The 13,844-nt window shown below is 41.1% G+C and overlaps 1 protein-coding gene across 1 annotated transcript in view; it reads right to left on the bottom strand.

The window, feature by feature from the left end:
• SYT14 (synaptotagmin 14) overlaps positions 1–13,844 on the bottom strand; it is a 120,774-nt gene that overhangs the window by 34,120 nt on the left and 72,810 nt on the right.

The raw sequence follows: 13,844 nt of genomic DNA, 5'->3' as shown, positions 1-13,844 counted from the left end.
AAAATTCTACATTTGTGCATTGGGCCTTTATAAAATTCAGTAAGAGAAGGATATCCCAAAGAAAGATATATTCTAGGGCTTAAGGGGATTTAGGAAGCAGAAAAACTATTGATGCTACTAACCAATTTCAGTGGGTTGTGGACTAGGCCCTGTAGAAGCAAACAAATGGCAATGTTAATATTATTAGCTATCATTATTATTTAGAGATACACCTGTGTTAGTCCTCTACTGAGGAAATAGACCAAGTCCATTAAAGCGTATGCTACAACTTATTGTGCAGTTAATCTCAAAGGTGCTACAAGAACCAATTGTATATCACTGTTATTACTTCAATGCAACTTTTGTCTGAGGTTTTTCCCCTTCCCTTTTGCCACTTTCAGCTTTTGAGTTTCTCTCACTTTATTTAGATCTCTGATCTTCCATGCTGGTTGCTTGCAAATATACGGTATTGACAGTAAAGTTATTCTGCATGATGTGCAGTTTCCCACAAGTCTTCATCATCTCCCGCTATTCTAGATTTGTACTCTGTTTTGCTAAGCCATGTCTACACTTTCTGTCTCATTAACATCTGGAAAGTGCTGCCTTGTCCCTGTGGTTCTAAATTCCTAGCAAGAGAACAGCTTTACTAAATCACGTTTTACACATTAGTTATGAGTTTCTCTTGCACACCTTTAAATATTCATAATATTGAAGAAACATATATGACCAACATGATTCTGGCTTCCTTACTGGAACAGTACAACCTGATAATTTTTGCAAGTAATGCTTTGTAATAACTATGTCTGCTTTCGTTCTCAATGGTATCCTCCATCTCTTGCTTTCTCTCCTGCCTTGCCTCCACACACTGCATTCTTTATGTTTATTTTTAATCTAACCTAAGTTTCAATCCTTCAGGGGCTTCTAGGCAAATGTTAAAACAATTTAAATAAAACATAAAGTGAAGTACATGTTTAAAAATTAAAGAAAATCCTTTATTCTGAATGATTAAATACCCACAGAGGTTTCTGTTATGCTACTCTGATGAGTGCAAATGGAATTTTCATGTTTTAATATTTTTGAGCCTAGAAAAGTTCAGCTCACCAAATAACCCTACACTGCGAGAAGAGTACAGAATATAAATAATACATCTTTAATGAAGACCTGGGGCTCTTCCCCGCCTTTTCTTTTAAAACAGAAGAATTACACAAGTGTATGCAAACACTGTTATTTTACAATAAAGTGAACTTTTCCAGCATCCAATTACAGATGAACCTCAGCTTACATCAACTGCCTACTTGGATGGAAACAGCGTGTATGAAAACATGAGACCTAACTGTGCTATGAGAAAATAAATATACATTACAAGCCAGTGTGGTGTAGTGGTCTGTGTGTTGGACTAAGACACTGGGAGACCAGAGTTCAAATCTGCACTTGGCAAGTCACTCTCTCATCCTCAGAGGAAAGCAAAGGCAAACCTGCTTTGAACAAATTCTGCCAAGAAAGCCTTAGGATCACCATAAGTCAGAAGTGACTTGGAGGTACACAATAACAAAAATGATGAAGGAAATAATGTTGTGAAGCAGAAATGTTACGTGGGGTGGTAGAGGAAAATAAGCCGTGCATCTCACTCACACACAGATGATCTTTTTCAAATTCAGAAATTCCAGAGGTAAGCTGGAAGGAAGGGAGGATATTCACAGAAACATATTATCATACTGTGACAATTAATTTGGGTCATTTTCTCCCTGAGCTATTCCATCTGGTTATAACTGAGAGAGAGATGACTCTACAGGGCCCCCTACATCATCTCAGTTCAGTCGCCACTGGCATTTGTCTTCTGCCCCCTGGTATGTCTCTGTTCAAGCTGGTCATGATGAGAAAAATTATATCACTTTAAATTAAAAATTATATTAAAATTATATAACTTTATATACCTTTAAGAACTGGCTCTTCTCATCCCCTTAGAATCATAGAATCATAGAATCATAGAGTTGGAAGAGACCGCAAGGGCCATCCAGTCCAACTCCCTGCCATGCAGGAAATCCAAATCAAAGCATCCCCAACAGATGGCCATCCAGCCTCTGTTTAAAGACCTCCAAGGAAGAAGACTCCACTACACTCCGAGGGAGTGCATTCCACTGTCGAACAGCCCTTACTGTCAGGAAGTTCCTCCTAATATTGAGGTGGAATCTCTTTTCTTGTAGCTTGCATCCATTGTTCCGGGTCCTGTTCTCTGGAGCAGCAGAAAACAAGCTTGCTCCCTCCTCAATATGACATCCTTCCTCTTTGTTTGTAAGCTTAGGGGAAGGTTTTGGTTTGGATTGTTGTGTTTTAATCTCTACATATCGGGAAGTGGATCACATATCATACATAGCTCACACGAAGAAAATAAACTCATTTGAAATATAGTGCTGGAGGAGACTTCTACAGATTCAATGGACTGGTCAAAATGACTAAATTGAGGCTATCATATTTGGGACATACGACAAAATAGCACAACTCATTGTAAAAGGCAATAATATTGAGTAAAGTGAAAGGGAATAAGAAAAAAATACAGGTGGATTGATTGAATCAAGTGAGCCACATCCCAGAGAATGCAAGACCTGAGCAAACAAAAGGCTGGTATCGCACCAATATAGAGAAGCTGGACACCATGTTATGAGTGAAACAGAATGGCCACAACTTTAATGCAAATGCACTCAGTTTTTTATATTTGTGGCTTTGACTTTTGCAGATTTGATTATTCTCAGATTTTATTTAAAAATGTTATCTCTAGGAATATTTAGGCCGCCCAGTGCAACTCTATGGTCAACTTTAACCAAAAGTCACACTGAAGGACCTAGAGATTCCTAGAAAGAACTCTCCACTAAGCATTTGTAGTTCCTCCAGTGCAATTCTATGGTCAATATCAAGCAGATGTTGACCACAAAGTTGCACTGGAGGAAATAGAGGTTCCTAGACAGGTGTTATCTCAGGTAAAAACATAGTGCTTTTGTTATTTGTGGTTTTTCTACATTCACAAGGGCCCTGTGCCCCTAACCCCAGTGAATGTGGAGGGACAAGTGTACAACAATTACAAATCAGTTATATCCATATCTAGTATCTTCCTCAGGTAGGCAATGTACAGTATGATTGAGGTGACATAGGGCCTAATAGGCGGGATACACACCGCCATATAGTACGTATTGTATACGTACTAGGGTTAGGAAGGGGCGGTGCTTCCGCACCCCCCTAACCCTAGTACGTATACAATACGTACAAGATGGCGCCGGCCCTTCTACATGGCCGGCGCCATCTTTACGTACTGGACGCATAGCGTCCAGACGTGTCGCGGCGCTAATGACGTAGCGAATGCGCCCTTGGCGCTTCGCTACGTCATCCGTGCGCCGCAGAAAGAAGCTCCGAAATGGAGCTTCTTTTTTGCTCCGCGCGGGAGCCGCGCGGTTTGGATGCTGCGGCTCCCGCGCGGAGCAAATGGCGCCGGCGGGGGAACGCCGCAAAGCGGCGGTTTGTATCCCGCCATAGTTTCTAGATCAGGAAATTTCAACCAGAGCATCAAGCTGCATAAGTCTGGTAAACATTAGGTACGGCTTGCCATATCAGCCAATCTGTGCAGTGTGTCCAAAGGTATGGTCACCTGCATCTGCACAGGTTGCAGTTTCTCCCCTTTTTTTCCAGCCATCTAGCTACCCCATGGCTTCCCTCTCCCCAATTTAACTCATGCCCAATGTCCCCTCTTCCCTTCCATATCTGCTAATTGTGACAAGGCCACAAGAGCAATCAGAATGCAGGTGACAAAGACAGGAAGCAATGCAGTGGTCCCTTCAAATTTGCTGGAGTTAGGGGTGAAGGAACCCTGTGAATGTGGAAAACGCACAAATAAAAAAAAAAACACTATTCTTTTTACCTAAGATAACACCTCTCTAGGAATCTCCAGGTTCTCAAGTGCAACCCTATGGTCAACATTTGCCAGAAGCTGATCATAGAATCATGTTGGACGACCTACAAATGTCTAAAGAAGTGTTTTCTCTAGGAACTTCTATGTTCTCCAGCACAACTCTATGGTCAACCTCTGGCAGAGTTGCACAGGAGGACCTTGAGATTCCTAGAGAGAACATATTAGTTTAAACTGAAAATAGTCAAAGCTGCAAAAGTCAAAGCCGCAAACGTGGAAGGCCAAGTATTGTTACAAAATAAAGCAAAGCGGTCAGTAAAAAATCCACACACAGTGGGGAGAAGCCCCAGGGAAGGCGAAAATCCATGCTACAATATCATGGGGGGGGGGAACTCCTTACTGGCCCTTGAAGACAACCAGCCGCTGCCTAGGGCTGCCCATCCCATTTGCAGGCCTGCCAGATCTCATGTGCAGTTTCAAAGAACTTAGCATGAGAATCAACCAGATTCTGTTCTAAGTCTCCGTATAAGAGCAGCTGCTGACAAGGAAAATGTATGTTCAACATGGCCGAGCACTTGCACAGCCAACATGCTGTGCAAATGTCATTGCAAGACACAGTCCTGGGCCCACTCCAAACAGCTGCTTGGGACAACCTGTAGCCAACAGTGCTGGCCTGAAAGGGCTTGACACAATTCTGCTACCTCTATGATGGCATCGGGGGTAAGTCTTCTCAGTATCAGCAGGGTGGAGGCACACAAATGATAAAATGCCAGTGAAATGCTTCTGCACATTTCCTCATGACACTATCAAACCTTCAATGCGCCTTTTCTCTCCCTAGGTATTCCTTTATTTCCCCAGTTTTGCTATAAACCAGATTGTCTTGAAAGGAGGTATACTTTTTTTAAAAAATAAACAGGCTAATAAATAAGCAGCTCTTACATTTTTTCCTATTTTTTTTTTAAATTCCTAACTAAATAAAATGAAACTTAGTTTTAAAAAATCCAGCTGAGAACCTAGAGACACCAAGATTCTTATCTTATTTAAGAGATGTGTCACAACAAGATTTTCCATCAGTTATCACCTCTGTACTAGAAAGAAGCAGAAGAAAAAGGCAGACTGACAGAATGAATGAACAAGAAAGAAGAAAGGAGGGGGGAGTGGCACTTATGTTCACTTGAAGACAGTTTGACTGTCTTAAATAGTAGAATAAGCATCAATTAAGTCCCCCTGCTCTAGTTCACTACCTACAAGAGCTTTCCCCAGCTTTCGCTGTGGATATTTTCAATTACAGCTCCCTTCAACTTCATTCAATCAGTATGGCTAATGGTCAGGGATGATGGCACTGTAGATCAAAAACTCTCTGACAGTAGCAAGTGAAAAGAATTCAAAAAGCAATCCCAAGTGTTGCTTTAAACACTTCCCAGTTATTAATGTTTCAATGAAAGTTTTAACAGCATATTCCAAAAGGATTCCAATGTATTTACTATTTATTTCATACACTAAACATTTTCACAAGCATAAAATGTACAATTTTAGATACCTAATTTGAAATTACTGTTTTATACAGCTTGTTAAACAGCTTATTTGAAGGTGGCAGATAAGTAGCTAATTACCAACAAATCTGACAGCTACAGCTGCAAAATGTTTGTATGATAATTGCAAAATTGAAAATAGTTTATTGCAGATCCATTCAGAAGCTAAATGACTTATCTAGAAAAACATTAAAACATTACAGTGTTTTTGTTGTTGTTATGTGCCTTCGGATTTATGGTGACCCTAAGGCAAACCTATCATGGGGTTTCCTTGCAAGATTTGTTCAGAGAGGGCTTGCCTTTACTTTCCTCTAAGGCTGAGAGAGTATGATGCCCGGAGTCAACCAATGGGTTTCCATAGCTGTGTGGGGATTTGAACCCTGATATCCCAGTACCTTAATCCAACATTCAAACCACTACACCATGCTAGATTTTGTTATGTGCCTCCAAATTGACTTATGGCAACTTTTTACAAGGCTACCAAACAGATCACATCAAATAAAAGCCTACTTCTATGGAGCACTATATTTCTTCTAAGTGAAACCTATGTTCCCAGGAGAGCACACCAGGGATCACAGGGTAGAGTGGGAACTCTTCTATGAGGTCCTTAGATTAAGTTCTGGCCTTGGAGAGAGGAAATCTGATTTTAAAATCCTCCTTCCCAGACACTGGTGGGGATTTCTGCAACGACTCCCCTTTGCCCAGCTCAGAACTCTGATCTCATCTGAGTAAAAGAGGAAGATGATTCATGTGGTAGGAGAGGGCATGGTTCTCTGCTAGATCCACAGCCTTTTTACTCACCCGCCATATTGTCAACATAGAGAAGGGGGATTTAGATCAGTCTGTTGATGGTTAAGCAAATCCCACCCCCGTTTCTGAAAAGTGAAAAACAAATCCCATGGGGTTGGGGAATGGAGAAACATATCTTATTTCCTCTTCCCTGCTGGCACATCCCTCTCCTATCCACTGGCAGGGTTTTAGATCAGAGTCTAAAACAAACCAATTAATTCTTCTCTTCTCTGCACCTGATGCACCTCTGAACTCATCTGACAAACATGAAAAAATGTTTCTACAGTCAGTGCCATAAAATAAACCACTTATTCTGGGCACCCTAGTGTGTGTATGTGTGCATGTGTGTGTGTGTAGTATAGGAGACAATCATACATGTGTGTGCACACATACACAGACATACACTATATAGGAGATGATAACACACTCACACACACACACACACACACACAAATACGATGGGAGATGATCATATATGTGTATATATAAAGGAGCCCTGGGGGCACAGTGGTTAAATGCCGGTCCTGCAGCCACAAGGTTGTGCATTTGACCTTCCATCCTTTTGTAGTTTGGTAAAATGAGTACCCAGCGTGTTGGGGGCTAACACACTGTAAACCGCTTAGAGAATGCTGAGTTTGAGTTCACTATTAAGCAGCATAGAAATGTAAATGTAAATGCTACTGCTGTATATGTGTGTATGTGCATACATACATACATACACACACACACACACACACACACACACAGAGCCTACTTTGGTTGAACCACACTCCCTCAGCCTCAGAGGATGGCCATGGCAAATCCCCTCTGAAGATATTGTGCCAAGAAAACCCCATAATCGGTTCGCCTTAGGGTCGCCTAAGTCAGAAATGACTTGAAGGCACACAACAACACAAACAGAAAGAGAATTTTTGTGCCCTGAAACCTCTCCTTGACTTATACATAAAATCGACTTATGGTCTAGTATATACAGTAATACATACTCTCCCTCAACAAAGCAGCCATTTATAACTGATTTCTGAAGATTGGCTTTTTTATAATTCTATACACTAAACAGAAGGCAGAGAATAATCAGATATTGTAAAATTAACTTTCATTAGAAACAACTGTGGGCCAACAATGTATGGCCATGAAGGAGAACAGCAATGAAGCTTGCAAAGCATCATGTGGTTCCATCAGCTGCCTGCGTCTCAGTTTTAAAAAACAGATATCAAGATTGTCCATTTTCCTGTGAAGACTTTCAAAATAAGGAGGGAAGTGTAGCCTTCAGAAATGTACACAAATAATTGCATTAACATTTTGGCCACTCGACAGTTCTCAAATGATAAAGTACATGGTTTAACCTGAGAGGATATTTACTCCAAATAAGAAATGTGTATTGTAACAGAGGCTTGGGTTATGTTAGAATTTTGATAGGTGATCACAGCTGCACCAGAATTAGTTTCTATAGCAACCAAGAAGAAATAATGTGGTGAATTGCATTGTAATACACAAAGGTGGGTTCCTTGCAAACAGGGTTATTTTAATAAAACTTTCACCATTTTAAAAATTAAAACGTTTCCTCTACATTATCCTTTTTCTGTTTTTCAGATCTTGATATGTTGCTTGTTTTTCCCCCACCCCAGTACCCACACAAATATTACACTGCAATTTCTTCTCCAGCAAACAAATTCAAGATGCACCCATTAAAAAGAAGGGAGTTCTTGCCATATAATTCTTTTCTTTTTTTTCTTTTTTAAAAAGAGATATGTTAAACATACCTTTAAGAAATTCTTTACACAATGCACCATATGGGCAATGCTTCGCAATACAAAATCATCATAAAAGACTACATGAATGAGCTGGAGAATTAACACCGATGCCTAGTTCTAAAACCTTTGGTCATATGAAATTTATAGCAGCTTTTCTCAGTGTATATTCTCTTATGGCTCGAACATAATTAAGCAAGTCTATTACTATTCAAGGTTTTATGCACCTTTGAGGGTAACAAGATTTTTTTTTTTTAAATCAGTTTAAGTACATTTGTAAGATCTCAGGTTTTAGTGAGTTACAGTATAGCAGTAAGCTAAACTGGGACATCTTCTTGTTTTAAGCTATTTATGGCAATTAATTGCAAGCATATGTCTGAGCCTTTTATGCATTTTGCCCTTATAATGCGACCCATTACTGTGGCTTACTCTATCCCCCTGAGTTCCAAAGTATCTTTGGAGTTTCCATGGATACCAGTGACATGCTTTCTCCTGCATCCGCTTTGTGTGTCTTATCAAACACCAGAAAACTGACACAGTAGGAATCTGAGCCATCTATATAGGATGAATTTCTAATCCTGTCGGTACCACTCTTTAAGTCTTGCCCCCTCCCCCAGAAACAAGCTCCACAATATATACTTGAGTTTTATATGAAATGCATCACTAGACGTGCCCTCCCCCATAAGGTGTCCGATCAAAAAGGCACTCTGGTTTTAATTCCCAATGCTGCTCCTTTGAACTGCGAAAATATATGAAACTCATATGAATGCCCCATAATGTCGACATTCTCAAGCACACTACAATCGGCATTCAGTTTCGATACCAGGCTTAGAAGTGGCATTGTTAAGCTACTTCAAATAAGAAGGCGTTTGCTTCTTCTCACATACCACTAGAACCTGAGCTCATCTAATGAAAGAATACAGTAGCCCCTTCACATTCGCTGGGGTTAGGGGTGAAGGACCCCTGTGAATGTGGAAAAACCACAATTAAAAAAAACCTATCCTTTATACCTGACAGAACACCTCTCTTTGAATTTCCAGGTCCTCCAGGGCAACTCTGGTCAACATCTGCCAGATGTTGGTCATAAAATCATGCTGGAAGACCTATAAATCCCTAGAGAAGTGTTTTCTTTAGGAACTCCTAGATTCTCCAGCACAACTCTATGGTCAATTTCTGGCAGAGTTGAACTAGAGGACCTAGAGATTCCTAAATAGGACATATTAATCGAAACCACAGATAATCAAAACCACAAAAGTCAAAGCCGCAAACATGGAAGACCAACTGTATTTTGAGATTCAAGACAAGTAAAAGGAGGTAAGTCTTCATACTGCTCACTGAAACTATGAAATGTGCTTGTATGATGAGCCCTTGTTATCAGCTGGGGTTTGGTTCCAGGACCCCATCATAGATATCAAAATTTGAGGATGCTCTAATCCCATTGAATACAATGGCATACTTAGATGGTGTCCCTTACATAAAATGGCAAAATCAATGGTTGCTATTTGGAATTTATACTTGTTTTGTCTGTGGATAAAGAATCCGTGTATTTGGAGGGCTGACTATTCAAGTTGTCCTGATGACTGCCAACTAGTGTCATGTCCTTGCCTCCTGGAACTAGCCATGTTTTCTGAGTTTTAATTCCCAATGCTGCTCCTTTGAACAGAAGAGGCTGATTGTCTAGGAGACATGCCAGGACTATAGCTACTCAAGCAGCCTCTATGACCAAGTTCCCTCGAGAAAGGTTTCCTTCCACCTGAGCCAGACTTACCAGTGCCTACCCCCACAGAGTGAGGCCTGAAAAAAGAGAAGCAATGGCATTCTCTGCGGTTAAATAGGAAGTAGGCTGCTAACAGGGAGCATCTACAAGAACCAGGTAGACTATAAATATCCCAGCACCTTCCTCGTTCCACCATGGTCAACAAGTACTCCTCATGCTTGGAAACGCCTTGCTGTTGCCTTGAACCTTGACTGATTACCTGTTGCCTGGAATGCTACTCGGACTGGGACTACTCTTTTGGGTTGTCCCTTTGGACCTGCTGTACTGGACTGACTGAAGCCTTGTTACGAGCCTGGAATGGAATATATGTCCATTGCTTTTGCCACCCAAAGACTTGGTGATACAAGCTCCCTTTCTCTCTCCCTCAGTGTTTGAAAATGCTGAGACTTTGGACTGGGGGTTTGGCTAGCCTCCCAAGGGCAAAACAGGACCACTAAGATGTTTTTTTTAAAAGGGCCAGACAAATTGAGGCAGGATCAAACAATAACAATTAGTCATGATTACTATGCCTTCAGAATAAGAGCAGGTTTGCTTGATATCCCAGTTGCTGGGAAACACAAGTGGGAGGGTGCCTCCATGCTCATCTACTGCTTGTTTGCTTTCCATAAGTCTTTGGAGGAACAGACCTCTGGACTCCACAGGTTTTTGGGTTAATTCAACATGGGGTGGAACAGATGGGCAGCAAAAAGTGGTTCACTCTTGTTTTTTCAAAAGCAAGCTGAAACCCCACTGCCCACACAGTCTGTTCACAAGGCAGGCCAAAGGCACATGGGCTGACTGCACAGCAAAGTGTCAAGCCATGCCTCTGGGTATTTTGTAGTTGTTGCCTTCCCACCATACATGCGCACCATCGCATAAACACATCACCAGTGACTTCCAAGTACCTCCCACATCCATCCAGATTCCATCCATTTTCATGGCCACCCTTTTGATTGGCCACCCAGTCGCACGTGTGATGCTCCACTGGTAAAGGGCATCGGTGCATTGGTGTACAAGTGATACATTAGCAAAGCACAATCATAGAGGCTCACCCCACATGCCCCCTTCAGCTCATGATCTTCTGTTGGACTGTCTTTTTTGTGTATGTTGTAATTCCTATATATACTCGTGTATAAGTCGAGAAATTTAGGTCAAAAAATTGACCCAAAAAAAACCTGGGTAGACTTATACATGGATCATACAGTCCGTCCATCTGTCCTGAGCCTCTTCCCAGCTGCCTTGAGGAGGCAGCCCAGCTGGGAAGAGGCTGGAAAGGGTGAGCGATTGTCCCCACATCCTCTCCCCAGCTGACCCCCGATTTATCCAGAGATCATATAAAAATCCACACTTTTGGTTCCAAATGCTGACCTTGACTTATACATAAGGTCGACTTATAGTCGAGTATATATGGTACATCACTGGAGTTGTAGCACTTTCATTTCTTTGCTTTGCCGAGGTCCTTCACTTGTGTTGAGGAGTTTATATACAGGTGTGAAGATGCAAATTTTCTGCCTTGAGTCAGACTATCTTGGCTTCTTTTTTTAGCTACAAAGTGTGGCTTCAGTACGGTCTCCAGCCTATTTTGAGGTGTGCGTCATCTAAACAGCCCACCTTCAAAGTGGCTGGAAATTACTTCATTTTGCCCATTTGTTTCACCCCACAAATCTTCTTACATTATCTGATGTAGTACATTTGGTTTAAATTATATTCAAATTTATTCAAAACTTTATGTGCAAATTATTTTATTGCAATATTTGCAATAATGTAAAATAGCAATACAGTGGGCCCTCCCCTTATGCAGGGATCCATTCCGGATCCCTCTGCGTAAGGGGAAATCAGCGTATCCTGGAGCCCCATAGGAAGTAATGGGGCTTGCACCTGTAGTTCTTCCGGGGCGCGTGAGACACTGTTCCATATGTTCCAGCATATGCTGAAAGCCGTGTATGGTATGCCCACATAAAACATTGGCGTACTGTACTTCCTTTATATTTAACAAAAAAATGATTGCACCTAAAAAAACATGATTATTTTAGGATACATAGCAAAACTATATCTGAAACATCAACAGTTTAACTTTCTTTACTAACATCAGCTTCACTCTCTGCACTACTTATCAATTCCATTTCAAGCTAAGAAAAAAATGATTCAGCACAACTGGTTGATCATTTTATTTTTCTAAAGGACGGATGTGAATACTCTGGTTTCTCTTCAGATCGTATAAATCTTTCATGTTTTATTTCTCTAAAGGATGGATGTGAGTCTGTGGGCACAGGGAAATGATCGCATTTTGTCTTGACCACTTGAGAAAGCATGAAATTTTGTGAAATCACAACAAGCTTAGGATAAATAGCATTCATTTGTTAGTCTATTTCTTTGCACGCTAGGGTTTGTCAGGGCTTGTGTCCTTAGTAGAGTAACTGGAACTTCATAATTTATATTTAGCCCATCTAATATGACTGATTATGGAAAACAGCCCTGACAATTATGAATAAACATAGATATATGGTATGGAAAAATTCCCGCATCTCTGCAAGCATTTTTAATATATGGAATATTTCACAAATTATCCAGTGGATTACTTTATTACTGTATAGGGCAGCATACCTAGACTTCCAGAGTATTTTCTTCTCCAGCCATTGAGCAAACAAGTTTCAGCAAGCTTGCTGTATCATGAGTCTTCTGACCATGCCCTGGGATCAAATTTTATTACTCTATTCATTTCCTCCTAAAGCCTGAGGGTGGTGTCAATGAAATTATTAATTCTCACAACAAACTGTTGGTTCAAAGACTGAATACAGACTTCCTCAGGTCCTATTCTTTATGCAAGTCAGATTCTTTTACATTAATTTTAACCCAGTCTTAAAAACAACTAGGACTATACATACCATCAAAAATCAACATGAGTGGATGCCACATAGGTGCATAACTTATCAGAATCTCATTCCAATCCATTACAAATGGGATATATGATCTCATCCAGCTTGTTATAGGTAAATAATGACACAGATATAGTCTGGTATAGCAAATGGCACATGCAACAAAATCTTCCAGTATATTGCAACATCCTAATGAAAATTCCTTTATAAGAAGTCAAAGCTCACCAAACAGTTATGGTCATCTACTAGGGATGGAAAGGATATGTGCAAATTTATCCACAAGACTGAAGAGAATAGTCAACTGCTATGAGATTTTCTTGTCATTTGGGTAGAGAGAGCGAGAGATTGTGCAAAAACCTTGTATCTGTGCAAATAAACCTGAACAGTGTGGCGGGGTACAGACCGCCGCTTTGCGGCGGTCTGCCGCCGCTGCCAGTAGGTCCGCGGGGGAGTCGGAGCCTTCACACGGCCCGACTCCCGCGCGGACCGAAAAAGAAGCTCCAAAATGGAGCTTCTTTTTCCGTCGCGTTTGCGACGTAGCGAGGCGCCAGGGGCGCGCTCGCTACGTCACAAGCGGCACGACGCGTACGGACGCTCAGCGTCCGATACGCAAAGATGGCGCCGGCCATGTAGAAGGGCCGGCGCCATCTTGTACGGACGGAGTCCGTACTAGGCCCAGGGGCGTCTATAAGAGACGCCCCTTTTTTAAAATGGGACGTCCGGAGGATGTCCCAAATGGCGGTGCAGAAAGCACCTTTGTGAAGAAAAGCAAGTATTTTACACAGAATACACAATTTTCTGTGCAAAATGTTGGGTTTGGGGGTTTTTTACATACAAAAATATATTTTGCATAAAAATATGCAAGCACTGTCTCTCCACTCGGGATAACACTTCTGATATTATTTGTTCTTGCATGCAGGAATGGCATACAGATTTATATTCTTACCCATTTCAGGATATTAAAGGCTGAAAGGGGCTTAAGTATTACTATTATTATTTATTTGATGGTATTTATACCTCGCCCTTCAGCCCTAAAGGCTATCAGAGCAGCCAATTCACCTTCCTACTTGTTCCACTGTTCCATTCCCAGCTGACAATCAATGTTCTGTAGCTTCTGGAGACTGTTACATATTCAGACCTCACTGAAATGTTTTGTATTTCTGCATGTAAGTATGATTCACTAAAGCATGGTAATACTGCCCTCTAGTAGCCCTGTTTGGGTTCCAGTCATCCCCACACTAACCGACCTGACTTCACTCTTAGAAAGAA

This window comes from Sceloporus undulatus, chromosome 1, assembly GCF_019175285.1.
Source record: "Sceloporus undulatus isolate JIND9_A2432 ecotype Alabama chromosome 1, SceUnd_v1.1, whole genome shotgun sequence".
Lineage (NCBI taxonomy): Eukaryota > Metazoa > Chordata > Lepidosauria > Squamata > Phrynosomatidae > Sceloporus > Sceloporus undulatus.
The sequence above is the reverse complement of the archived record's forward strand: the minus strand, read 5'-3'. Positions and strand labels throughout refer to the sequence as shown.